Genomic DNA, 27,110 nt, shown 5'->3' on the forward strand with positions numbered 1-27,110 from the left:
TGGTAGTAGTAGTAGTAGCATCACTGTCACCATCATTATTATTAATATGGCCATAATATCAAGTGACACACAGACACAATTCTGATTTCAGGATGCTTCCCAGAGGCCTATGTATTGCTGCAATAATGTATGAGATTTTAAAAGTAGCCATAGAGGATGTGCAGACATTTTAACATCAGACAGAAGAGTAATTCCTATGTGCTTACAGTGCTGGGCTCTCTAATGATGCCAACAAAAATGGCCTTCCAGCCACTGGCTTAAAAGTCTAACAGAAGGAAAACAAGAAAGATCAATTGGTCTCCAACCACGGGCTTAGAAGTCTAAAAGTAGCAACACAAAAAAGATAAACAAGCCTCCAGCCCCTGGGTTTTAGGAGTTTCTTTCACTTGAGTTTTTTTCCATTCATGTTTATTGTAGAAACAAGTGAACAGAACCTCTATAGCCAGGCCTACAGCAGAAACACAGCAACACTGTTAGACTTTCAATTGTCAAACCCAGCGCTGCATAACAGAATCGTGGACATTAAAATTTCACTTCGCTCCAGATCAGCTGTTTTACAGATCAGCAGAGCTTTTACAGGGTAGATGTTTAAAATAGTATCTGTTGCCGGGGGGGGGGGGGGGGGGGGGGGGCAGGGAGCATTGTTTCACTTGGGTTCATATACAGTAAACCAGTGTGATGGGTTTTTTTTCTTCCAGAGTACACAGTACAATTTCAAAATGTCAATCTGCTGCAGTGAGATTTTTGACAGTGTTATTATGCTCTTTCTTTTTTTTCCACCCAGAATTTCACCTGCTGGGACCCGAGCTCTGCCTGCCGGGACCTGGGCTCTGCTCAGCCCGTGCTGTGGCGGGATGCTCATGCTTTTAGCGGGACTCTCTTCAGCAAAGCGCCCGCGGCGGGTCGCTCTCTCGGCCCGGACAGAGCGGCCGCGTGTTTACCAGCGCAGAAACAGACGCCGCCCGGCTGGCCAGCTCTGAGCTGTCAGGACCTGTAACCGTTACACCCAGACACTCGCGTTCGCACAGAGGAGGCCCAAGGCCTCCCATGTGATTACGTGGGTAGAGGAGGTATAAGGCCTTGTATAGAAGGCCTTGGACATAACCTGGAGGTGAAAACACCTTGTAATGTTTTAAAGCGATGGTAAACACAGGGACAGGCTGTTACACAAGCTTGCGTAAGACCACTGGGTATCTACCTTGTGATGCAGCGGTGATGAAAATCAAATATTAAAACGTGGAATCAGTCACTGACCAACAACTTTCCATTACTGTTAATGTTCAATGTGCTCAATTTCAGGTAAAGTTTAAAAAACAGAGCGCGGATAAGGGAATTCAGATCTGAAGTGAAATCTCAGACTGAGCCGGAGGGAGCAGATAGGGATGAGACACCGGCTGACCAAGGTCACTCCTGGCGGCTAACGGCTCAGTGAAACGCGGAGACACACAGTGCTGCTGTGCTGGCGAATATGTCACCAGATCTACCGGCTTTTACAGCAACGTTTACACACAGAAGCTGCTAGATTTTATTTGTCTTTTGTCGAGTTTTCAAAAACAAACTTGAGAGTAGCCAAAAATGGAGCAAGCATCCAGAAAATAAGCTAACAGCAGCACTAACCCCCAGGCGACTTCTGTCAACAAAAAATCTGCTTGTGAAGGGCTGGCCGGAGAGGCAACAGCACAGCTGACATGAGTAGGGTTTCAGTGTCACAGGCGAAATTAAGGCCTGACACCAGGACCCAATCAGATCAGAGCATTGACACGCCAATTAGGTCACAGGACTGATTTACCAATCAGATTCCAGAACTGATTCACCAATCGGATTGAAGCGCTAATTCACTAATTTATTTGCAGGACTGATTCACCAATCAGACTGGAGTGCTGACTCCAATCTGACAATACATCACTCACCATGTACAGTATTTAGTACTGAACTTCCATCATAAAAGAGAGAACTCACACTGCCCTAACTAAGAGCAGACATGCCAGCCCTGTATGCTGCCTGTGCTCCCCTTGGGCCTCAGGGATCCTGGCCACCACAAGGTCCCTCACCTTTCCCTCAGTCATGATAGCTATAGTATTTACATTTTGTGCCCACACCAGAGCAGCTCAACATACGCTATCTCAGAGCAGGTCTGTCGGTTTCTCTGTGAGTACTGACTGATTTCCGCCCTCAAAATGGCCAATCCTGCAGCAGAGAAAATGCTGCATAGTGTGGAAAAAGCTATAATGGGATATAAGTTTTTTTTTAAAACCCAGCGTAAACCTCTCTTCTGGAAGCTAAAAGAGCCCATGGAGGTTGAGGCAGGGCCTAGTGCTTTCAGAACTACAGCAGGAAGCAGGCAGCGAGGCTTCCTTGCATTACGCTTAATACGATTTACAAATTTTATCAGCAGGATGAAACCCCTTGAGAAGAAAAGTCTCATTTACAGATTAGTGACAGATAAAAAGGAAATAAAGATAATACAATAAAAACAATACATGGCGAGCAGTGAACGATTCCGGACGCACAGTCCTGCTGTCACACAGACAGAAGGAGCAAAGGTGATGCGTGCAGTGGAGACTTCCACCCTGGCAGTCAGATCACCGCGTTCCCGTCTGTGATTAGCAGAGAGAGAGAGAGAGAGCTCTTCACACAGCAACACCTCTAAACACTCCTCACGCCTCCATCAGCAGAGAGACGGAGACGGAGAAGTGCAGCAAGAACCTGCGAAAACTCTCTCTCTCACACCCACACACACTGCAGTAACCACACACACACACACACTGCAGTAACCACACACACACACACACACACACACACACACACTGCAGTAACCACACACACACACACACACACACACACAAACACTGCAGTAACCACACACACACACCCACACACACTGCAGTAACCACACACACACACACACACACACTGCAGTAACCACACACACACACACACACACACACACACACACACACACATACACACACACTGCAGTAACCGCACACACACACACACACACACACACACCCCTTCCCGCCCGCAGCCCTGTTCCAGTCAAGGCTAATATGGAAGGACACGGCCTGGTCACACACAGAACTCGGCTGTGCGGTCATCGGGACCACGGCCGACCTTTCAGAGCCAGCTCAGCTCTGAGCAGTCAGCTTAGGGCGCCAGCCAGCCCCTGTCAGTCAGCAACATGGGGGGGAACAGCTAATTAAGTAACAGGGGCCGTCTGCTTTAACGACTCGAGTCACCTTCCGCACAGTGCTGACAGACACAAAGACATGCCCTGGGCCACAACATCCTGGAGTGTCAGGTACAGAGCATGTGACATAAAGGTCAAAGGGCACTGCCAGTGTGAGCCTCGAACATTGTGTATCTGTCTGTGTGCATGTAGCATATGCACACATGTATGTTAATATGAATGAAAGAGGCAGATAAGAATAACAGTTTAAAGATGAGACCAGGCCATTCAGTGCTATCTGGCTTGTCATTCTGCCAGTAGTCCTAGCTGTATCCACCACTGTGGCAAGCCTGGTCCTTAACATGGGTCTCTGTGCCCACTGTGGGTCCTGGTACACTGTAATGGTAACGTATTCAAATGTGAGAGGTTAGCATACAGATATCTCATTTCTGGCAGCAAAGGATTGCATAAGGAAATTCCACATTCATTCTTCAGTTCTGCATTATTGAATAATGTAATAAAATAATGTAAGCTATGCAGGTTGCCCTGGATAGGGTGAATCAGTAGTCCAGAGTGCTCTGATCAGGCAGCACAGAGATCGTGCTGTCGTGGTGTCTCTCTGCCCTCAGTGACAGAGCAAAGAGCAGAGTTTGGCTGCGCTGACCGCAGCAGACAACTGCACCACACGTCCTTCATGCATGAATGTCAGCCAGGCAGCCGAGATCTCCCAGCAGAACAGGGGCTGTTGTGTTCTTAACAAAGGGTATGATGAAATCAATGATGCAAAGCTTTTGGTCAAATATTTATGTGAGGCCTGCTAGCCGCCAAGGCTGCCGGCCGACCGTGGAAAAATAATAGAACACGGAGGTCCCGTCATATGGCAATGTGAGTTTTTCCTCAAAAAGAATAAAAGAATAAAAAATAACAGTGTGAGTTCAAGTTAAACCCCCTGTCTTCAGTGCACCGGAACAAAGTCTCCTTGGTCTTGCTTCTTTGATTCTGTAAACACGCCTGCATTGTCCCGGGTCTGAATTAAAGCCTGAAACTCCATTTGCTCGTCACGGAGACGGATTTGCAGCGGTTTTGGATGCTTCGTGGTAACTGAAATATCTGGGACCCGTTAAGACAAACTGCCACTGCGTTTCTCTCTCAGCTGAAACTCCGTGGAACCGTGACAAAAAAAACACAAACAGAGCTAAGTGCGTCTTCTGATTTTCAGAATCCATGTCTGAGACGTTTGCTTTGGTCCCAGCCCTGTATGCTGTGTTTGAAGTTCCTTCGCGTGACGGCCACTCCGCTGTCGTCTGCAGCATGGGTGGAGGATTTTTTTTGGTAAACACGCTGACATCATCCCAGCGCAGAGAGACAGCCACCCCCCCCCCACCCCCCCCCCCATTAAACCTAGCCCTTTCCACAGTGGCAGAGAGCTCCTGTACCGAGAGGTAAAGAAGCAAAGCACGGTGAACATTATCACCGAAAAAACGCAGGAAACAGGGAAAAAAAAACCCTGCGGATGCTTCACTGTGAATTTAGATCTGGAGAGATACAGCCAGCCAGGGCGCTTCTGATGACCCGATCTGTCCTGAACGTTTCGGCGGTTTGGTCTTATAGCGGAACAAAGACAATCCTACTGCAGACGCCCCTGGCAGATCACACCCCCCCCCCCCCACCCCCCCCAGTTCCACGTTAATCAGCCACTCCACCGAATTCAGTGACACCCTGGAACCGAGACCCCAGGAGCACACTGTCACAAAAGTCAGACTGTGTTACCAGCACAGGGGCACACCCAAAGCACAGACAGACACCGTGTTCCTGGCTATCATTTGCCAGGCTGACATTCTGTAGCATACAGCAAGTTAAGCAACACAGAGCTATACACATTAGCCAGCTTGCGAGAGCATAGATTAAACTGTGATCGCTCTGAAAGCGGCTGTTGGAGAATGAGGCAGCTGGAAGTTCGGCCGGTAGCGGAGCTGGCTGAAGATGCAGTGAGCGGTACGTAGTGAATACTGAACCCCTTTTATTTTTCATTTAAATGGGCCGTGAGTCTTATTTATTTCTGCCTAAGATGGGTTGAAACACGTCCGTTCGCTTCAGATTAGGCCCACAGCCACAGTACGTGATGTAGCTGGCACTCACAGGTGCACTCGAGGTAAATGAGCACCATCTATTTATGAATCTGAGTGCTTCCTGCACTCACGGCAAAGTGCAGATTTCACACCTGCTTGTCGGTCGTCCCTGTGGATGAATTTCCCTGATGGACGACGGCATCCAGGCGGCTCAGGTGCACTATCACACCTGGGGTTTCAGAGAGGAGAACGACACGAACGGTTACGCCTGCAACAGCAAGACGGTCGTCCCCTCTGTCCATGCCACAGCTGCGATGCTGCGTGGCTTCACACACATTAAAATGTGCGGGGCTTTCATCTCTCATCAGTGACTCACTCAAATCACACCGTATTACTGTGAGGGGAAAAGCCTTTTGGTTGGTTCATACCAATGACTAACAGCACACAATGGCTCCACCCACCATGAAGCCTCACTCCTCCCTCACCACTAACAGTGCCATTAAAAACCGTTTGGTTTCTGTAAAAGCCCCATTTCTAACAGGCAGCATGAAAAGGACACCTAAATCTAAAAGGAACAGGGCCTTGATTTCATATGAAGGGACTTGCATGTAAAGCGGTGTGGACAGCATCACATATACCTGTCAGGGATGCAGCTGCTCCTTCCTGGGCTGGCCAGCAGATGGCCACATGGCTTCCGGTGTTCTCTATGTCTCATTTAGTTAATATCTTTCACCTGTTTGATTAGTCATCGTTCATACCTGTGTTCACTGTTATTTAAGCCCTGCCCTTAAGTCTTGTGTTTGCTCAGTCTTGAGTTGCCATGCTTAGTGTGTGTACAGTCTCGCCCAAGCCTGTTTTGTATCTTGCAAGTCTCCAGTAAAGGTAACTTTATTTTCTTTGCACCAAACCTCTTGTGTCTCGAGTCCTCTCTGCTTCCGGGTTCGCCCTGCTGCTTGTCACAATACCAGTTCTTCAGGTTCCATTTCTGTCTTGAGCATGAGAACCCACCAGGTTATTTATGCAGTTCCCCTAACAGGGATTTAATTTGATTAATTTCACTGGCTGATTAAACCAGTTGGTCACAAAGTTTCTGTGTTGTGGAACCTGCAGCTGAATCGCACTGAGCGTGTCTGTGTTTCTGAATGTTTCTCCCACTGTGGCACAGAGCACCCTGCCCACATTCACCTGAATTTTGAATGGGGAATAAATTGGATTAAATTACAGGGAATGGCCACTTCAGAAATTAGCAGCAGGGTCCCAGGTGTACAGGGCTGCAGTAATGGAACAGAACAATGTCCCTGTGATTAGAAAGCAATCGCATCGTCGACTACCGGTGACAGTGACCACAGAGCGCTGGAATCTGCCAGGCCTGCATCAAAGCGCCGTTCTGCTGCGGACAGCACTGTGTGCTAAGAGCCAGCAGACACAAAGCCGCCTGTCCTGCCTGCTGCATGAGGCCAGCACAGACCCCCCCCAACCTCTCAGAATGCCTCACCACTCCGGCTAATTACACAACAAAGCTGTTTGTGGCACATCTGCCAACACAATAGGCGATTTGGTTCATTAGTGGTCAAAATGAAAACTAGAGGTTCTTGTCTGTGTTTTTTTTATTATTATTTCATTTTAGGGTTTATAAATAAATGTGTAACATGCTGATTCTAAAAAATAAAATAAAAAATAAAAATAATCAAAAGCACATTTTAAAATGATTGAAAAATTACTTCCCTTTCAAAAAGCTGGACCTGCCTTTCTGCTTGGTAATGCAGTTCTAATGATCCAATCTCTTTCCTGCTCTGAAACATCACTTTCCGTGGCAGCTCTGTGCAGCAACGAGCTACAGCACCAGGTCTCTTCCAGAACATTTGGGCACCTTCCAAATACATAGTGATGGGAAACTGAGGCTTCATGAACCCGAAAACAGGAGCAGCTTGGAGAACTTCAATCACAGTGGTCCCCTTTTAGTCACTGACAGTATGTTAGCTCTACCCACTATGGAGTTCATGGTGGCCTCAAAATCAGTAAAATGTGCGGATGGATAACCTAAACAGTAGAGAAGAGAACGGATCAATTATGAGACCTATATTTGGCACAGAGGCTCAGCACGGCTCAGGCCGTTGCTCTGGTGTTTTGCGGGATAATTCCCCCCAGCTGTGCATGTTCCTGTTTCTGCAGGTACCCCAAAGCCAGCCGCAGAACGACACCACTTCCAGCGCCTCCTCCCTCAGACACCCCGGCCTCTGATCCAGCCCGTCAGCCTCAGTTCCTCTGCATCGCCACAGGGGTTCGGCCGATCCGCAGCCCTCTGAGGCAAAGCCAATCTCAGCCGCTCGCATCTTTTTCAAGCGCAGACAACCTCCTCTCCCTCCCGTCTGATCAAAGCAGCAAAGGTGCAGCCCGGGAGTGATGCTGCTGCCAGCGCAGAAACTCACAAACCCAGGGTGAGTCTGAGGGGCTCAGCACTGACCAGCAGCAGGGTCCACTGATGCACAGCTCTCGCTCTCTCTCTCAGCCCTCACTCAGGCATTATTCAAACAGGAAGCCAGCTTAGTAAGGGGCCTCATTTATTAAACCCTTTTCATAAATTAGATTCTAAATTTGTGTATTTGCACAGGTCTCTGATTTTGCATACCTACCTTCAAAATTGATCAATGAGTCAGATACGCAAGATTTTAAGTATTAATAATAAAATTTGGTACTACTGTTGCATTGGAGGAGAATGTACTTTGAAGTTTAGAAGAATAAAAAGAACAAACTAGCCACATTTGGTAGAACCAATCATTTTGTCTCTGAAACATGTGAAGTAATTTACGTTTAAGGCTCCGAGTCTGCAAGACCTGAGAGAAAGATTTAGCAATCAAGGAAAAAGAAAAACACTCTTTTTCTGAGACAGATTTAGAGACAATTGCGTCTGAGTGGACGATGAGAAAAAGACTGCAGCCTACGAAACAATCTCAGACCGGGAAAAAAAATACTGCCTGGCAAAACATTACAAATGCAGTTTAGCCAATTCCAAGACAAACCCCAAAGGTAACAGTTATAAGCACAATTATTGTAAATTACATCAATAGGAGCAATAGGTCATACATTACAAAGGCCCTGATGTACACAGTCGCAGTAATATTAAAAAGATAGACTATTTACTCTGTCTTTCAGAAAAACTGGAGCATGGCCAGCATCGAGACATTTAGCTATGCTCTCTGTATTGACTACATTTGTTTAAATATTGCATTCTGTAACAAAATGGGACAAATGATTGATCTCATCTATTAAACACAGAGAACAAAAAAGTCCTCAATTTTACTTTCAGACAAAATAATTTGTCTTTATTGATAACAGAGTGGGGAACTTATCACTCCCATCTCTTGCATCTAAGCGCTAAGTTAACGTGATGGGACTTGATTTTTGCGGTACGGCCTGTTTTGTTCAGTTTACTATCTAACAGTTACAAATGGGCTGTCCAATCAGCAGACCACACCCATCCCTTACTGTCCTCGCTGCCGTGCCAACCGAAGGCATCCTACGGAGGCATTTCCACACACAGTTAGCATGCAACCGTTACAATCACTGCACCTCCGGCATGTCAGAATGGAAATCAGGTGCTAGTTAAAGGGCGACTTTAAACTGTGGAGCTACGAGGCCTTGAATTACACAGGTCTGCAGATCTTTTTTGTGCACCTGCAACTGCAATACAAGAATCACTGAGTAATTTACATGGACTTACAATGGCCTGGTACAATGGCACAACTTCTGCATAAGGCTGACCAGAGTAATGAATATGTATATAACTGTGATTAAGTAGGATCACAGCGAATACTCGCATCCAGAGGATTAATCTCCAGGAGACGCAGCATGCAGAGATCCTGATGATACCGTTATGTGAGTAAATCATGTTGGCCAGCCCAGCCAGCTTTCTGCGTTCTATTACTCACTGTCCTGACAGACACTCTCCACCGAGATAACACATAGAGCTTAACTTTATTTACTATTACTCATTGTATTAGTATTATTTATTTATTTTTTTTTACCCATTTATTAAATACATATTCAGCAATAGGCACTTTTTCAAGAGCACAAAGGAGTTTCCAACCTGGAGGTCGGACCTGCAGCCGGTCTGGTCCCCCCGACTGCTACACCTAACCAAAACACCAGTCAATCTCATAGGCTCCAAACAAAAGCACCAGCCATGCCAATGTGCCTGAGAACAGCATGGTGTGGAAGAAACACAGGAGCTGAATATCTGGTTATAATAGCACGTCTGTGACCAGATGGGTATTAAGGAGACTACAGCACTCTGCATTCTTGGCTAAAGGATCCTGGTCATTGTTTGCTGAACCTTAAAAAATTTCAATGACGGATCTTTAGGCTTAGCAATGCAGGAAAAGATTTTTCAGTGTAAAGAACAGCTATTCCACCATCCCAATTGCAACTGATACAATATTTCTGGGAAAACTGCAAGTCTACAGGGTGCCCTGCCAGTAAAAATACAGAGGTGCTGGTTGGAACAAATGAATATGAACGAGCACATTTTTCCTGAGAGTGCTGTAAAGGCTTTTAATTGGAAGTCGTTTATCAGAGCACTTAACAATGACATGGCCGGTCTAAAATATTATGAGCTGGTACGAGGAGTAATCACAGCTTAGAAAAGTCAGTTTAGCAAACGTTAACTTTCAAACCGGGAGAAGGATCCAGCAGGTAATACACAGCATTTATGTCAAGGAAACCAAAACAAATCAACTGATGGGGGCTACATTCATACATACCATCAAAGAGCTTTGATATTACAGCCAAATACTGTTTATGTCCAGTGTGATACATTTACTATGCCCTAAAGGAATCCTGGGTAGACACAAATGCCAACAGATAGGCATTTCAGTGAAAAGTTTCTAAAAAAAATGACTTCACACTTAAGTTTGAAAACTTGTGCTTAGTAAGAGAAAACTAAAGCCAATTTTCAATAAAATTTGTGAGGGTCATTTCTGACTGCGTGTTGTGTGCCCCCTGCTGAAAAGGAAATGGCATTTTCACCAGTAAAATGCTCCTTTTTCTTCTGCTTCAAACAATGCTGTCCCGTTCACTTAATTTTGAATGATTACGCTTTCAAATGGGTTGCTGGGGAATGAATCATTACCAGACTGAAATCACTGAGTCAGGCTGAACCTGGCCTCTGAGACTCAGGGAAACTTTCAAACGTGCGGGGACAGTCAGGACTGAAGCAAAGGGTGGATTACACAGCACTAACCCAAACCACCTTCCTGCTGAACCAGGACATCTTCCCGCGAACACAAACAGGAACCCCTCTGTCGTTATTTGGGGGGGTCCTTCCTGCTCTGCAACACAAAGAACGGCCCAGGAGAACAATTTACTTCCCGCTTCATAATTACGGCGCTTCCTCCCCCTGGCCAAAGGGCTCTCAGCACCTAATATGACTAATCATCAATAAATGAAATTAGTGTGAAAGTGGAGGTGCCCTTGTGCACAGTGATGGACTGAGGGCAGGCGTGTTCGGGGCCGAGAAAGCTGTTTACTTCCCCTAATTAGTCGCTAACAAGGACAGGGCCGTGCGCACGGGGGTAACTGACCTCCCCATCTCTAGAATCAGGTGCTCTCCCTAAGTTAAGCTATCAGTCATTTCACCACTGTGCCCACAGATCCCTCCCCATAACCCCCTGTTCCCGCCACCCCCTGAAGTAATAGTCTCTCTCCATTCGACCATCTTGTGACTGAGACTCAGGGGCTCCCCTACGTGATTTTGAAAGATGTCCTCCCCCCCCACCCCCACCCCCACTCCTTGCTGGATGGAGCGATGAGCAGACAACCTTAAAATGAACCCCGGCAAACCTTGGACCCGCACCAGAGCAGGAGGAAGGCCCTGTACCTGAGGGACAGGTACGGCTTCATCAGAAGCGTGTTACGTAAGGAGGAAACGGCAGCGTTGAGCACCAGGCTGCTGAGCTGTAGCGTTCTTTCACACTCTGTTATCACAGATAATGGAGGGCAGCACAGCAGGAGCAGCACGCAGGGAGAGAGCGGGATGCTGGGAGCAGGATTTACAGACAGGAGCAGTCAGGGGGGGATAGCGTTTAATGAAAGAAATGCTTAAGGAGGGTAGAATTTAGGGAGGATAGCGTTTAGGGAGAGGAACATTTAGGGAGGACAGTGTTTAAAGAAGGTAGTAATAAGAAAAGCATTTAAGCAGAGAAACATTTAGGGAGGGTAACATTTAACGAGAGAAGCATTCGGGGAGAGGAGCATTTAGGGAGAGAGGAATTTAGAGAAAGAAATATTTAGGGAGAAAAACATTTAGGGAGAGAAATATTTAGAGACGGGAGCATTTAATGAGAAGGCATTTAGGGAGGTTAGCATTTACAGAGAGGAGCATTTAGGGAATAGAGCATTTAAGAAGAGGTGCATTTAGGGAGAAAAGCAGTTAAGGAAACCGTAAGTGTTTAGAGACTGCAGCATTTAGGGAGAGTATTTCTCTTGAGTGGGTGTTCCATCAGTCATAAACACGCTATGCTCAGGACAATGAGCCAGAAGCCTCTAGAAGCCCAATACTGTGCAAAGCATTTAATAACATTAAAATCCACTCTGCACCTCCAGCCCACAGGCTGGGCGTGGCCACCGTGCCAGCAGCGGATTGGATAAGGCAGACACTGAAAAGGTCTGGAAAGGAGCCCGTGGCCGTTACATTCAGAGAGGAACGCGTGGAGCAGAGGAGTGAAAGGGAGAGCCAGAGCAGCAGAGACAGGCGCCCCAGCGCTGAGCTCTCTGAAAGGGAGCCCTCCCACTGAGCCTCCGCCACGCTCCCGCTGCGTTAAAGAGCAAGCAGGGACACGTAACACGCTGTGACCGCGATCTCCCCGCTGCACAGCAGGCGGGTCCTTTATGCCGCGCCCGGTGCGGAAAACCAGCGCTACCTGGGCTGGTTATCACCCAGCTCCAGCTGCAGCTCCTGGGATGATTATCACCGCCCTCCTGCTGTGCGTGACTGGAGGCAAGGCCTCCGCTGTCCGGGGTGCTGAAGGTCTGCCAGGCCTCGGGAAGAAGCAGCACTCACTGTGCTTACACTGATCTACGAAAATGACACCACCACAAGCCAGCGGCTTCGTTTCCAGCACGGTGACACATCCCGGGGGTCAGACAGAACTGCAAACAAGACAGGGAGATGGCAACCGAGGTGTCAGAGTCTCAGATGTTTCCACTGCGAGAAACACGCTGTCATCCAGTCAGTGTGGAGATCAGCTGTGCTGAGGGGAGATTCAGCTACACTCCCTGCTATCTAACAGAGCTTCTCCACCCCTACACTCCCTCACGCACCCTCAGCTACCTGATGCTGCTCTGCTGGTGGTCCCTCAGACTAGACCCTCCTCCATGGGGGGCAGGTAATTCAGTGTCAAGGCCCCCCTGGAACCCACTACCACAACACCTCTCTGATCGCACAAACACCTCATCTTTAAAAGCCAAACTGAAAACATGCCTGTTTCCCCAGCGCTATTCCCTCCCTCCGCACCCTTGATTCTGTCCTTGTTTTTCGGTCTGTTTTGTTGTAACTGTAACGGGTGTTCTTTGTGTTCATATGTATTTAACCATGTTTTATAATGCAAAGAGTCCTTGGGTTTGAGAAAGGTGCCCTATAGATAGAGGTGAGTGTGCTGCAGGTTTCGAACCCCAGCCCTCACAGTCTGTGCACCATACCAGGAGACATGATTATCTCACCGAACTGAAGACACAATTTTCCTCGGCAACAGAACATCTCCTGCTTTTGTTCTGGGTCTTGGGGACAATGTCACCTTCTGGAGCGTACCAGCACGTGCTCTCTCATGCCCCACGACACTTACAGGGATGGATAGCGTGTGTAAATGTGGTCAAAGTGACCCCGCAAAAGGATGGCTCCAAAACAGACAAACAAAATCAACAGGGGAGCCCCCCTCGGCCCTCACCTCACGCGCAGCTGTGGGGGACACGGGCCAAACTCTAATCAAGTCAAGTGTCACATTAAAACAGCAATCAGCTCTTCAGCAGTCCCACCGCTACCCGGGGGAAATGCTGCCGTACGAGAACCACAGCGCACAGCACAAAGAGAACATGAGTATAATCCAGCCGGGACCATCAGGGAGAAAGCACGCCAGCCTTAAAGGACAGCGTCAGCTTTCTCAGATATTAAACCTGAAACATCATAAACGACCCGGTCAACTTTTTAAGGGCCTGTTTTTTGACAGATTCTCTGTGAAACACTTTTTGTCACTCAACGCACAGAACTTAAATTGCATTAACTGTGGAAAAAAGGTGTATCCTGTCCTCCTGAGCCTTCCCGTACCCATCTGATATGTTCTGCTTTTTTCAGCCATCCCATAATTGTGAAATATCAATGCTTTCCTCATACACAGAATAAAAATATCCATGTATACGCTGTTGACGCTGTATCCCACATTGCTGATAAAGACACATCCTGGGCTGTTTCTGCTCTCTCAGATGATCTATTACAGGAATAGCCTGTCGTTAATAAGCCACTGCTGAACCAGGCAAAATCCTACACCTTGCTCTTTGGTGGAAGAAGGAGGACCACATCTGCAGATGACACATTCATAATTCAGACTGCAGATGGTACAGTGTGTCTCCTGAGAATGTTAACTGCTTTAAATACCTGGGATTTTGTACTGACTCAGAGTTTACCTACGGGAAAGACGCAGATGAAACGGTAACACAAAACAGTGAGCAGTGAGCTTGTGAGATGGCACAGACGTGTGACAGGATTTACACTGAGAACACAGCAAAAGACAGTACCATGGCTACTGCTTCTGTTCTGGACCTTGGGGTTTTTGTTTACGAAAGAGCCACCAAATCACAGCCAGACAGACTGGATTCAGACCTACTTTACAATAATTTCTGTAGATTTATTCGTGATTGCCTATATAGAACACATAAATATGTAATGAATGCAGAACTACAGTGATTAACCCTTTCCGAGATACGACAACCGCACTGGTTTCAAATGCATCAACTGGGTGTGATAATGGTTATTCTGAAAGCCCACTGAAAAAAAGGCTTTATGCCTCTATGAACACTTTTGCCACCACACCTAAAAGTCACAGGGTATTAGGGTATTAGCCCTCGTTTAGAGCAATCTTTGGTTACGTTTTTTTAGAGTGTTCTTGCAGCTGAATGCTGTGATTGTTGTGAATTCTTTGTTTAGTGTGTTGTTTTTTCCCCGTGTTACCTGGTTACTACCCACAGGAGCCCTGGAGAACTCAACGTTCCGACGGCTTTTGTCTTGGAAAGGTTTTGTTAGTAAAAGGAGAAAAAGAAAGAAAGAAAGAAATTGCTGTGAAATTGTGCACAAACGCACGCCGCTCTGAGCGTAGCATCCCGGAACACGCTAATTAAATGTTGAGGCTGAGCGTTGGGAGAGCAGGAGTCGGCACTGAGAGAGGATATTGACGGCTCTGTGAGCGGTGATTACAGCGCGCTCCCGGGAGGGGGGCAGGCGCTCGATACGGACAGAGAAATGATTGATCGTTCCAAAAAGTGCTTCCTCCCTCTGCCCCCCAGGGTCGATAAGCTCGCTACGGGGGGGAAAAGGCGGCAACAAAACAGAAGAAAACAAAAATACTTTTAGCTCCCTGCGATTCTGCAGGGACCTACCTGCCTGCCCCAGTTATGGGCATCATTACCTTCCTGAGAGCACAGCTGCGTGGTCTCCGTGAACGGGCAGCGAGCGGAGAGAACTCCTCTGGGTTAACCAGGCACAGGCGAGTCGCACGCTCCTGTCCAGGGACAGTCTTAACGAAAGCAATTACACATTATCTGCTAAGGAAAAAATACAAATTACAAAGAGCACACGTCCTGTTTCTTGATCGGCAACGCAATCGCAATTGTTCCTCGATGCTGTTGTTGCGACCGCATTAATTTTCCAAAGCGTGACAAAGGAGCCGTGACTCCTACTTAGCGGAGTTTTGCCAACTTAATTCCGGGCAGCCAGCGGCCAGGGCACCGCGTAGAGATAATTGCATTTCTGCAATGAAGTGATGGCGCCAATAGGCTCTTTGAAGTCAGAAATATAGCCAAACAACACAGGGTTAGCATTCCCTAATAAAATGGGCTTCCTGGCATAACTGCATTGTGTATCTGAAGGCATGCATCATAACAATATTCTTTTCCTGCGAATTGTCGTTCTAATACTTGTTTAGATTAAATGGGCTCTCTCCCCTAAGCGGGGAAAAACATTAAAGGTGTTTTATTGTAAACAAAGAGTCAGAACTTAATGGGGAAAAAACTGTAATGAACTCCAACTCTGGCAAAAACAATATAATTACAAAATTATGCCTTTAGCGTGTGTGTGTCTCAGACTTTTTCTCTCCTTATTCACCATGAATTACTGAGGGCAGGAGGCTTATCCTCACTCCTTACCTCCTCCATCAACCGCGTCTTCACCATTCTGCCACAGGGCCTCACAGTGACAGGCAGTCTTCTTAAGTGTGCAGTGCACAGTTTCACTACAGTCACCAAACTGCATCAGCACTGTGACCCTGCGTTAAACTGTCACCTTTAATGTTCCTTGGTGAATTTCAGGTCTCAGTGATGACCCAGGAGCATTTCCAATCATTTCCAAACTGCATGTGTGACTACAATGAAGAAGGTCTACCTTTGCTTTACAACAGAAAGGACACTGAATGCCAACCCAGTATTCAAGTAGGCCAACCCATAAGAAATATAATGAAATTATGGAAAGAACTTTGCCTTCTGGAAGTGGGGGGTTCTTTTTAAAAGGGCACCTTAATGAACGAACACTGAAATACTGTAGGGCTGATGTAGCGGAGCTGAAGTAGCTCGTGTGAGTCCTGCGTAAAGCCTTAGGTAGCGGGTAGCAGGTAGCCGAGTGGTTGCAGCGGCTACGTCACTCCCTCTGAGACCTGGCTAAGTAGCGTTGTTGCCGACAGGCTAACGGCAATTTGCCTTTAGCTCAACTGGCAACGACGCTGGCTTTAAGGGGTTGGCAACGAGCAGTAAGAACCTCGGTTCGAAACTCGCTCGCTCGCCGACCCACGTAACATCACATTAAAACACAACGCAAGATACCACCCGTTACACTGACATACAGCTGGTATTTCGTGTGTCAGGTGTTTTCCCACCACGGTCGTGAGTGAAGTGATTTGTGGACAGCACTATGGCAATGTGACACTGAGGGGGAATTTGTGGAGATACTCAGAGGTACCTGACCTTACAAATATCTTCACTCCCACCTTAGGACTACAATAAACGGATCCCACAGAGACAGGCAATGCCATTGGTTAGTGAGAGTAAAGCAGCATCCAAAACAACCAATGAGAGACTTTACAGTAACTGTGCCTAATGATCAGACATATACACCTTAGGGCATCAGATGGAAGGTGACCCCAGTGGCATTCAACTGCACTGCTGAAACAGACCCTATCTGTAGATTCCTTACATCTCTCATGACTGACCAATCACATGCAAGATAAGATATGGCCACCTGATAGCCTGCCCTGATTGGGTCTAGAAACAGGAAGCAGATAGCTAGGAGATGGCTAGGACCTCCTGAAACTGGTCACTTCCTGCTTGGTTTCAGTGTGCAGTTACTGTCAGTCCTGCTTGTTTTTTTTGTCTTCCGGCCTGTCAGTGTGGGCGTGTCATTTGTTTGGGGTTTTTTTGCACGTGTGTGCGTTTGTTTTTGTTTGCAGCCCATCGCCCCACCTCCTGTCCTGCCCATCTGCCCTGCTGCCACACCCACCACCTGAAGCCCATCGCCCACCTCCTGTCCTGCCCATCTGCCCTGCTGCCACACCCACCACCTGAAGCCCATCGCCCCACCTCCTGTCCTGCCCATCTGCCCTGCTGCCACACCCACCACCTGAAGCCCATCGCCCCCCTCCTGTCCTGCCCATCTGCCCTGCTGCCACACCCACCACCTGAAGCCCATCGCCCCCCTCCTGTCCTGCCCATCTGCCCTGCTGTCACACCCACCACCTGAAGCCCATCGCCCCACCTCCTGTCCTGCCCATCTGCCCTGCTGCCACACCCACCACCTGAAGCCCATCGCCCCCCTCCTGTCCTGCCCATCTGCCCTGCTGTCACACCCACCACCTGAAGCCCATCCTGCTCACCTGTTCGCTGTTATCTCATCACCAGTCTGTGTATTTATACCCCTCTATCTGCTCTGTTTCTTTGCCAGTTTGTCGCAGTGTTTCAGTCTGTTTTGTTCCTCCCTGTTTGTCTTTAGCTTGCTCTGATTTTTTGACTTCTGCCTGTTTTGTTGGATTTTGACCCTTGCCTAGTGTTTTGGATTTTCTGCTTGTGGATTCTCTGGTTTTGACTTGGACTGTTTTGAACTACGATTTTTTGGATTTTCCTCAAGAAATGCCTGGTTTGTCATCCCGGGCTGCACCTGTGTCCTTCCACCTGAAAACCTGATCTGTTTTTTTGTTGAAGTGTGCTTTCATGTTGTTAATAAAATATATCCATAACATTGAAAAAATAAAACATATAGAAACTAAATGTGGACAAAATGAGCATTCATTAAAATGTGAATATTAGCAATGAAAGAGCCCCCTGCTAGTTTTCAAAGTCCACAGTGGTGCTGAGCCTATGTATGTATAAATTAATGTATGAAGCAGATGTCATGATAACCAACCCCCCCCCCCCCCCACACACACACACACACATACACACACACGCGTACACATGCACGCACACGCATGCATGCACGCACAGACACACACACAGACATACAGGCACACATGCATGCACACGCACACAATCGCGCACACACACACACTCACAAACACCCTGATCTGAACACCACTTGGAGACAATCAGCTAATCTGAATCATCAGAAACAAATGAATTACAAGTCACACCCCATGAAAATGTAATTGCTCAGTTGATTTGCTGTCTTGTTGATGCAGGAAGGCAGCTGTTTATACCTGAAACCAAGACCAGCTGTCTGTGTGCACAGAAGCAAGATGACAACAATAATTAAGCATTAAGAATGGCCTGATTTAAAGAAACAGAAAACATATGTGCTAACATACTTAAAGAACAGCTTGTTCAAATCCCATGCTGCTTGGAGTACGGTCTGAAACAAGATTTATTGAGCTCTGTCTCAAAAGTGTCTAAGGCAGAGCAACAAGCTCCATGGATATCGGTGTGGCTTGGTCTTAAAATAGGTGTGATTTGTCCTTAAAATAGGTCTTAAAATGGATGTAGTTTAGCTTTTGAAATGGGTGTGTTTTGGCCTTTAAATGGATGTACTTTGCCTTGACCCCCCAGAGTGTGAACCTCTGAAATTCTGTTCACTGAGAGGCTGAGGAAATTGACATGCTGCATGCATGTGCATAGTTCCCTGGGCGGTTAGCGTGATGGAAACATGGCCACTCTTTAAAGCCTGAAACTGGGGTAGTCTTTTCCCCAAGGCCATGTGGGATATCTCCCAGGAGCACTTGACTAAAACCTTCCATTATACAAAATTTCCCAACACCTATTCATTAGTTTAGCCATTCATTAGTTTATTTATCTAAATAAAAGTAATATTCAGGCCCTCCCATATCACTCCCTTACCACCCCTCAACCCCCGCCCCCCACACACACACATACACATACACAAACATACACACACACAATCAAATGCACACTTACAAACCCCTCTCTCGACCAGGCAATTATTTTTCCCTCTCAGAAGCAGAAATTGGCATCCTTAAATCAAATCAGACTGTTAATTGACTCACAATCGAAGGATTCCTGCAGCCCCCAGCCTCGCTGTGAGGGGCCCGGGAGGGCGGCCGCCTGATGCTGCTGAGATGTTCTGCAAATTTTAATGCGTGAATATTTCCGTGAAACATCTACTGCAGGTCTATCTATAATTCACGGGCCCGGTCTTATTGCGGTGATTAAAAATGGCAGATGCACAAATCAGTGTCTGCATTAATACAGCGCTACTGCTGCACACCCGCAGAAGCAGGGGATCAGAGTGCTGCCGCGGTTTAGCCAAACCTTCCTGCTGCACATTTATTAACAAATTAATCACTATTTCTGTCTGCTCACCGTTTGCAATTTGTTCTTGTGTGGAACACACTTTTATTTCATCTCTCAAAGGAAATGAGAACCTTTGCGTCTGACTATGCCAATCTTCACCTGTAATCATCATTATCAACATCATCATCATCATCATCATCATCATCATCATCAGGGCTTCCTCCAGATTAGCTGAGGGCCAGACACCTGCATTTTCATTGCTATTTCCCCCTCTGCTCTTGCAAGAACTCCTCCCTGCCAAACTCCATTGTTCAATAAAGTCTGTGAACTGAATGATTGAATCTCAATGGATCTGTAATTCTATACTGCTGCATGATAGAACTTTACATGAAATGAATGTTGCCCCCCCCCCACCCACACACACACACAAGTACAAACACACACACACACACAAACAAACAGGCATACATGCACACACACACCCCCACACACAAGTACAAACACAAACACACACACACACGCACGGACACACAGATACATTTTTCTTGATAGGACTGTTTCTGGTAAAATTCCAATTACAGCGTACAGGGCTTTTTGTCTGGTTTTCATGGTTCTAGTCAGGACACGTATTGTGCTGGATGGCAGATACAGTCTTTGAGTGCTGCTGTAAAAAGGCCTTTATGATGGAGGAGTTGAGCTGGTGTCCCTGGTCTCAGACAACCTCAGAGAGAGAAGAGGACTGAGCCGCTGTACTAGAGATGCAGGCTACACGAGGAGACCCCTTGCAGCTTATCATGTTTACCTGAGAATGGACAGAAAGACGGGGCTCTTTGCTACCTTATTATTGTTTGTCAAACAGTAAATCATATTGCTTCTCAGATTTACAGCTGTCCCTAAGCGTCCTCCTTCTCTGCTGTCTGATCACTCCCAGCCATGTGTAGTAAGAACATCAGCTACAGCATCAGCACCATGTATTAACACCGATGTAGGCAGTCTCTGTAGCGTACAAAGACACACAGCCTGCCTGCAGGCTTATCACAGGAAGCTTCAGGGCCTGAAAGCCCTTCTTTTGCTGGAAAATTCCTTTGTGAACAGTTACGTGTCTTGTAGTCTTTCCTCTTTGGATGGGAACACGTGTCCTTGGAATAAACTACATGTGTTTCAAACCAGGACAGCGGTGATTAGGCAATTTCTGTGTGTTCCTACTCCTATCTGTAACCAAGCTTTGGTTCAGCCTTAACTAGACTTAGTTAAACTGGACAAATCATTAGACTTGCACGCTTGATGATCAACTAAAAGCCTGCTTTTCCAAGGGCGATTTCATACCCTGACTTTTGCTACATATAAGTGCTTTTACCTGTGTCCAGCAAGCTATGAGTTAAGACGGCATTATTTCACTTTGCTCAGCAGTCACCCTTAGCTGGAGAGACCTTCAGAGCTCACATTCAGAATATTACCCAGATCGACTTACATAGGTTATTGTTTTACATGTTATCCACTTATACAGCTGGATATTTACTGAGGTACCTGTGGGTTAAATACCTTGCCCAAGGGTATGACAGCAGCATCCCACTGGGGAACTGAACCAAAAACCTTCTGGTTATGAGCTCTGCTTCTCACCACTAGGCCACACTGCTGCCCACTGCTGCTGACAGGAGCAACTGTCCACAAGAAGAGGAAGTGAACAGAGGAGGGCTCCCTCCCTCGCACCTCTGTCCACGATGTCAGCCGGCTCCTTCCCTCGCACCTCTGTCCACGATGTCAGCCGGCTCCCTCCCTCGCACCTCTGTCCGCGATGTCAGCCGGCTGCAGGACTGCACACACGCGCCGCTGACAGCAGCAGTGGGCGGCAGTACAGAACAGCGGAGAGAAACAAAACTCGTAACCAAAAGGTTGCCGTTTCGATTCCCCACTGGGGCACTGCCGTTGTTCCCTTGGTCAAGGTACTTAACCCAGAACTGCCTCAATAAATATCCAGCTGTATAAATGGATAGCATGTAATAATTGTAAGCTATGTAAGTCACTCTGGGTAAGAGCGTCCGCTAAATGCCAATAATGTAATGTAATGTAATGTGATAGCACGGTGAGTCTGCCATGGTACCGCGTGTGCACGGTGTGTGCAGCCTCACTGGATGCTGCTCGTTTAAACAGCTGCATGGGCCTCCTGCGGCAGACACAGACCGATGAGCAGCTCACTCCGGCCTCCTCAAGCAGAAGGAGACGAGAAGGAGACGACATTCTGCACACCACGGTAACCCTGCCTGCTCTCACAACAGAAGGACGAGCTGGAAATACCACGCAGCGTGCTGAGCGGGGCGTACAGACCCAACGCTCCCGCACATCACTTATTTATGATGCTTCTCGGGTCACGGCAGCAGAGAGGACGCCAGATCGGCTCGCGTGAGCGCGCGGGTTAAACGCTTCATGTGCCCGGTCACGTCAGAGGCGCTGTTTCTGAAGAGGAGGAGGGCCGGAGTTTGGGGGATGGGGGGTGTAGATCTCTCAGTGGGGCAGAGCTGATCTCCACAGCAGTGTGACAGGGGCGTGCTGTGTTCCCTCAGAAGCCTGGCTGCGGGCCGGCCGGCTCCTGCCGCCTGTCCTTGAGGTAATAAGGGTGTCAGCCGCTGACAGCGATTGACGGACCGCGAGCGAGTCCTGGCAGAGAGGCGCGAGGGGGAAGAATAACAGGGCAGCCGCCGCACCTCATCAAAAGCACAGCAGTAAATCCAGCGTGGCGCCCGCAGGAGGAGCGGCCCGTCACGCCTCGCCCCAGACCGCAAACCCGCCAATCAATCCCCCGGGAAAAAAACACACCCGAGCCAATGCAGCGTGAGGCTCACAGCGTACGGCTTACTGCGTACAGACTCACAGCGTAGGACTCACTGCGTACAGACTCACAGCGTATGGACTCACTGTGTACAGACTCACAGCGTATGGACTCACTGCGTACAGACTCACAGCGTATGGACTCACTGTGTACAGACTCACAGCATATGGACTCACTGCATACAGACTCACAGCGTAGGACTCACTGCGTACAGACTCACAGCGTATGGACTCACTGCGTACAGACTCACAGCGTAGGACTCACTGCGTACAGACTCACAGCGTATGGACTCACTGTGTACAGACTCACAGCGTATGGACTCACTGCGTACAGACTCACAGCGTATGGACTCACTGTGTACAGACTCACAGCATATGGACTCACTGCATACAGACTCACAGCGTAGGACTCACTGCGTACAGACTCACAGCGTATGGACTCACTGCGTACAGACTCACAGCGTATGGACTCACTGCATACAGACTCACAGCGTAGGATTCACTGCGTACAGACTCACAGCATATGGACTCACTGCGTACAGACTCACAGCGTAGGACTCACTGCGTACAGACTCACAGCGTATGGACTCACTGCGTACAGACTCACAGCGTATGGACTCACTGCGTACAGACTCACAGCGTATGGACTCACTGCGTACAGACTCACAGCGTATGGACTCACTGCGTACAGACTCACAGCGTATGGACTCACTGCATACAGCTCAGAGTGCACTGGCTCATAGGGAGCTAGGAGTTACCTTGAATGGTTTTCTAAATCTTAATTTATAAATTCACCAGCTGTTCATTTTTGTCTTTCTCCGATATTGTTTTAAACCTGTTCTGTTAGATTTCTTTCCCTTTTTGGTTTGTTTTTCCCCCCAACCTGTATCATGGACAAAAAAAATCCACAGCTTGTTGCTCGTTTTGCTACGCCTTGGAGCAGCAGAGGAAGAACGGGAGTCCGCTTCTTGTCATCAAGAGCAAAACAAGGTCCAGCCTCACCTGCTCTAATGAGATTCAGACCCGAGTTTCTATGTTACACACTGGTCAATCATATGTTGGAGGTATGTGACACACAGCACTGCTCTGAGGTAGATTAGGTAATGTTAGCCTGCTTTTTTTAGCTCATGTTAAGTGATTCTGTTCTGTATGTGACATTTTGACCTGAAATGAATAACAGAGCACTTCTGGCAGAGTTAAAAGTTAACTTCACCACTGTGCCTCCAGCTAGATTCAGGCTTAACAATGGCATAGTCCCTCTAGCAGGCATGTTTTCTATAACCTGTGATGACAGCTGACCACAAATAAATCCATAAACCTCAAATGCTGACAGTAAAACTCCCAAATTTCTACTAAAGGGAAATAGCAAAGTGCAACTGTATGGTTTTAAAATTTTTAAATCTCCCAAAGGGCTCGTTTTTAAATTTTATCACCTGTGTGGTTTCTTGTAAAGCACTTGTTCTGATGCAGCAATAACACTGTCATTGAATTCCAAGAGATTTAACAGGACAAGGTGCTGTAATTTGAAATGAAGTCATTAGCAGTGGTGAAGAGCTACAACTAGAGTGAGTTCAAACTAAAAAGTAATGTGGGTGTGCCCTGAAACTGTGGAAAGTCCGAGTTCAGGGCTATCTGTCTGACACCTCAAACACACTCAAAGAAAATAAATAACCTGAAGTATAAAGACTGGAAAGAGGCTGCCATACTCGAGTCAACCCAAATAAAAGGGTCATGGAGTGGCGTAGCAGCAATGTGTCTCTCTGTGAGCTGGGTGTGGCCTCACACTGCGCTAAACCGTGCAGTCTGCCTCTCTCTCTCCTCTCATCTCCTCTCGCTGCCCTATGGTGCAGGGGTGAACTCCTCTGATCTGTGCCTGATTCGCAGAGACGGAGACGTTTCGCATTGCCTCTGCACTTCGGGATGCCTGGTCTGTTCATACATATTCCGTCGCTGTGACTGGAACGCATTTCTGTCACAAACGGTACCTGAACAAAAACAAACATACACTCCGGGAGAAACACAGAACAGCAGAAGCGAGCGCTAAAGTCGCCAAAACAACGAGAAAGGAACAAAAGCAACTCCGAACCCATGCTCACCGACACAGCTCCGAGGAGTCTGAGGTTAGCGATGCTGACACAAAAATATCTGTTTATAATTCTCAGAATTATTCATCTGACTTAAGAGTATTTGTTGAGGATATCTTCCTCAGAACAGGCCTCATAAAAACTGACGAACAGCACAATATCATAGTACATTTAAAAATGCACACTAATTGGTGAACAACCGTCCAATCTTTAAATCCCAGACGACACTCAAGTAGATGTTATTGTGATTGAAATTAGCACCTAGGCTCTGTTGTGCAATTTCACAGATGTACAATACCATTAGCATACAAATATGTATTTCAATGAATACAAACTGCAAGATAATAAGCTTGCAAATGTGGACCAACACCTGTAAATTAAAGCATCACACCGCACACTAGGAGAGGAAGTAGCTGATTGGTGCTCAGCCTGTACCTTTTTTTGATCAGTAAAAAGACAGATATACTCATATAAAGTAATGAAATATAAAGTAAACTCATATGAAAGATAATATACTCATCTTTTTACCAACTACCATGCCCTCTTTTAGGTCATTCTAGTAAGACACAGTGACAGTTAGACCATGAATGACTGTCTGTGAATTACCATTAATGGATCCCATTCCACCCTCATTAAAATATTTATCAATTCAGCTCCATCAAGAAAGTCCAAAAAGATTCTGTTGCTTCAGAAACGTGACTGATGTGCTCCACCCACCATTAAATCATTATGTTCCTTCAGAGAAATAAATAAAGACTTAGATGCTGTTCTTGAAAAATCACTGTGGCGAAAGGACACACCCACCGGAAAGGGTCTGAATGAGATTAAGAACATAAGAACATTATTTAAATCTGTGTGGATTCTGTTGTTTACAGCTATATCCTTACATAGTCCCAACCCCATCTGATGGAATTGGCTTGTTTGGTCAGACATGTACATTTTCTTTGAGTGGCCATATCTCTTCACTTGTCATCCTAATTGTGCACTGCATCAGTAAATATACCTCTACATACACCACCTGGCAGAATAAAAGTCCCAACGTCAGAAGGTTTCAGGTTCAAATCCAGGCTGAAGCTGTGCTATTGTATCTGTCAGAGGGTATAAGGTAAAGCCGCGTTGTTGTACCTGTCAGTGGGTACGATGTAAGACCCTGCCATCCTACCTGTCAGAAGGTATAAGGGAGCTGCTGTCGTATCTGACAGGGGGTATAAGGTTAGGCTCTGCTGTTGAAACTGTCAGAGTGTATAAGCTAAGGCTTTGCTTTCATGCTTGTTAGATCGGGTAAGGAGCTGATGTCGTGCCTCTCTGCAAGTCGCATTATCAGTGTTGTGTCAGTAAATATATCCAGCAGCATAAAAATGTAATAACATCTGCTAAGCAAATGGATGATGTAGCATCTTGATGACAGTGGCCCAGGCCTTAAAAGGCTTCCATGTGCTCTGCACTCCTGTAAGCTGCACGGGACAGAGACTGCAGGAAGAACACGGGTCATTAGGTGATCCTACAGGAGTAGCCTACAGAAGTCAGTCAGACAGGATGGCGTTTCCCTCTTTGACGCTGACTGCTGCGGCATTTTCACTTTTTTTAAATTCACCCTGACATGGTCTAGCCTGCTGAGGATGTATGAAGTATGATCTCTCCAAAATGTGAACTTTTTTACTCCGCAAAAACGATATGTTTAGAAAAACAAAAAAACCGACGTGAAACGTGGACACCAGCCTTTAATCGCTGTGCATTTCAGAGTGTAATCTTAAATGATACCCTAAACCAAGACGACTTAATCCTAAACGGGAAAATGTCCATGACGCCACAGTGTGTTGGCTTCCTAACATTACACGGACATTTCGATCCTTCGCTGCTTCCGGTAGCTACAGCGGTTTCAGTAAGTCATGTCTAAAGGTTTGGGCAAAGAATACACTTGAACTTTGGCTCGGGCAAAGAGTGACCCTTTCAGCGTTGACACTTACCCAGGACTGTGCCCTAAGCAAATATCCATGTATCCGGTGCAAAGCAAAGTAGACAGACCGAATTTTCTTCTTCAAATGGGTTTTTTAGAAGTCCGTTTGAGAAGTGCATGCTTATTCGAATAGAAGCGAAAACAAGTTGCCAGTAACGTAACATAACCATCTTCGCCCGAAAGATCTGTTTTGGTAATTGTGAACAGAGTAGCGCTTTGGGACAGAAAGCGGCAGAACCGCAACAAATAGTAACAGGGGTAATTTCAGTAAACGAAAACAGTGACATTGTTAAATATTGAATCTGAATATTGGCTGTGATCACGCGAACATGACTTATTTGCCGGAGCTGCTACGATGCAGTTAAGAATATGAGTCTATATGGCACGCCAAACGTCTGCAATGGAACCTGTCGGCAAAACTAACAGCAAGTCGGCCCCTGTACCGATTATCTGTCGGTTCTGGGTGTATCGGTTTACTTATGACTGCCTTTCCCGTCTTTAAAGGGAAATGGCAAGGCAGAAAAATAAGTCCAAATGGTGTTTCCATTCTTTGCATTAAACGGTCCGTTTTCCCAAGTTTGCCAAAAAAACAAATTGATGCCATCGGTGTCAAGTGCTGAGAGACTGGACCGCCAATCAATTTAAAATTACAAAGTGAGAAATGTAAAAGGGAACCAATACATCACATAACATTTAGGATTCCAGAAAGACAAGCGTTTACTGGTAAGCTATTGATGCACTACTGCGCACCAAAACCCCAAATGAACGCTGGGCTTTCCGTGGTCAGCCGCAACAGTTCAACTACCAAAAAGACGAAATAGTAACATTTTAAAAAGAAATATATTTGCATCTACTGTGAATGTTGACATGAACGGACAAATCAAAAATAGTACAAGCAACAAACAACAAAATGCGAACACGGGAACAGATGAGTGGGACAAAATACTCACGCAGCGAAATGTCAGGTGGACTTCAGATGGAAGGGAGAAAAGAGACGGCTTTCTGCAGACGCTGGG

General features: G+C 46.8%; 1 protein-coding gene across 1 annotated transcript in view; it reads right to left on the reverse strand.

Moving 5' to 3' along the window:
- The window catches only part of LOC118781340 (RNA-binding protein Raly-like), a 49,341-nt gene extending 22,231 nt beyond the window's left edge, over window positions 1-27,110 (reverse strand). The window contains exon 1 of the mRNA XM_036534332.1: window positions 27,045-27,110. The gene's annotated coding sequence lies outside the window, so the exon portion shown is untranslated. The remainder of the gene's footprint in view (window positions 1-27,044) is intronic.

Source organism: Megalops cyprinoides, chromosome 7, assembly GCF_013368585.1.
Source record: "Megalops cyprinoides isolate fMegCyp1 chromosome 7, fMegCyp1.pri, whole genome shotgun sequence".
Classification (NCBI taxonomy): domain Eukaryota; kingdom Metazoa; phylum Chordata; class Actinopteri; order Elopiformes; family Megalopidae; genus Megalops; species Megalops cyprinoides.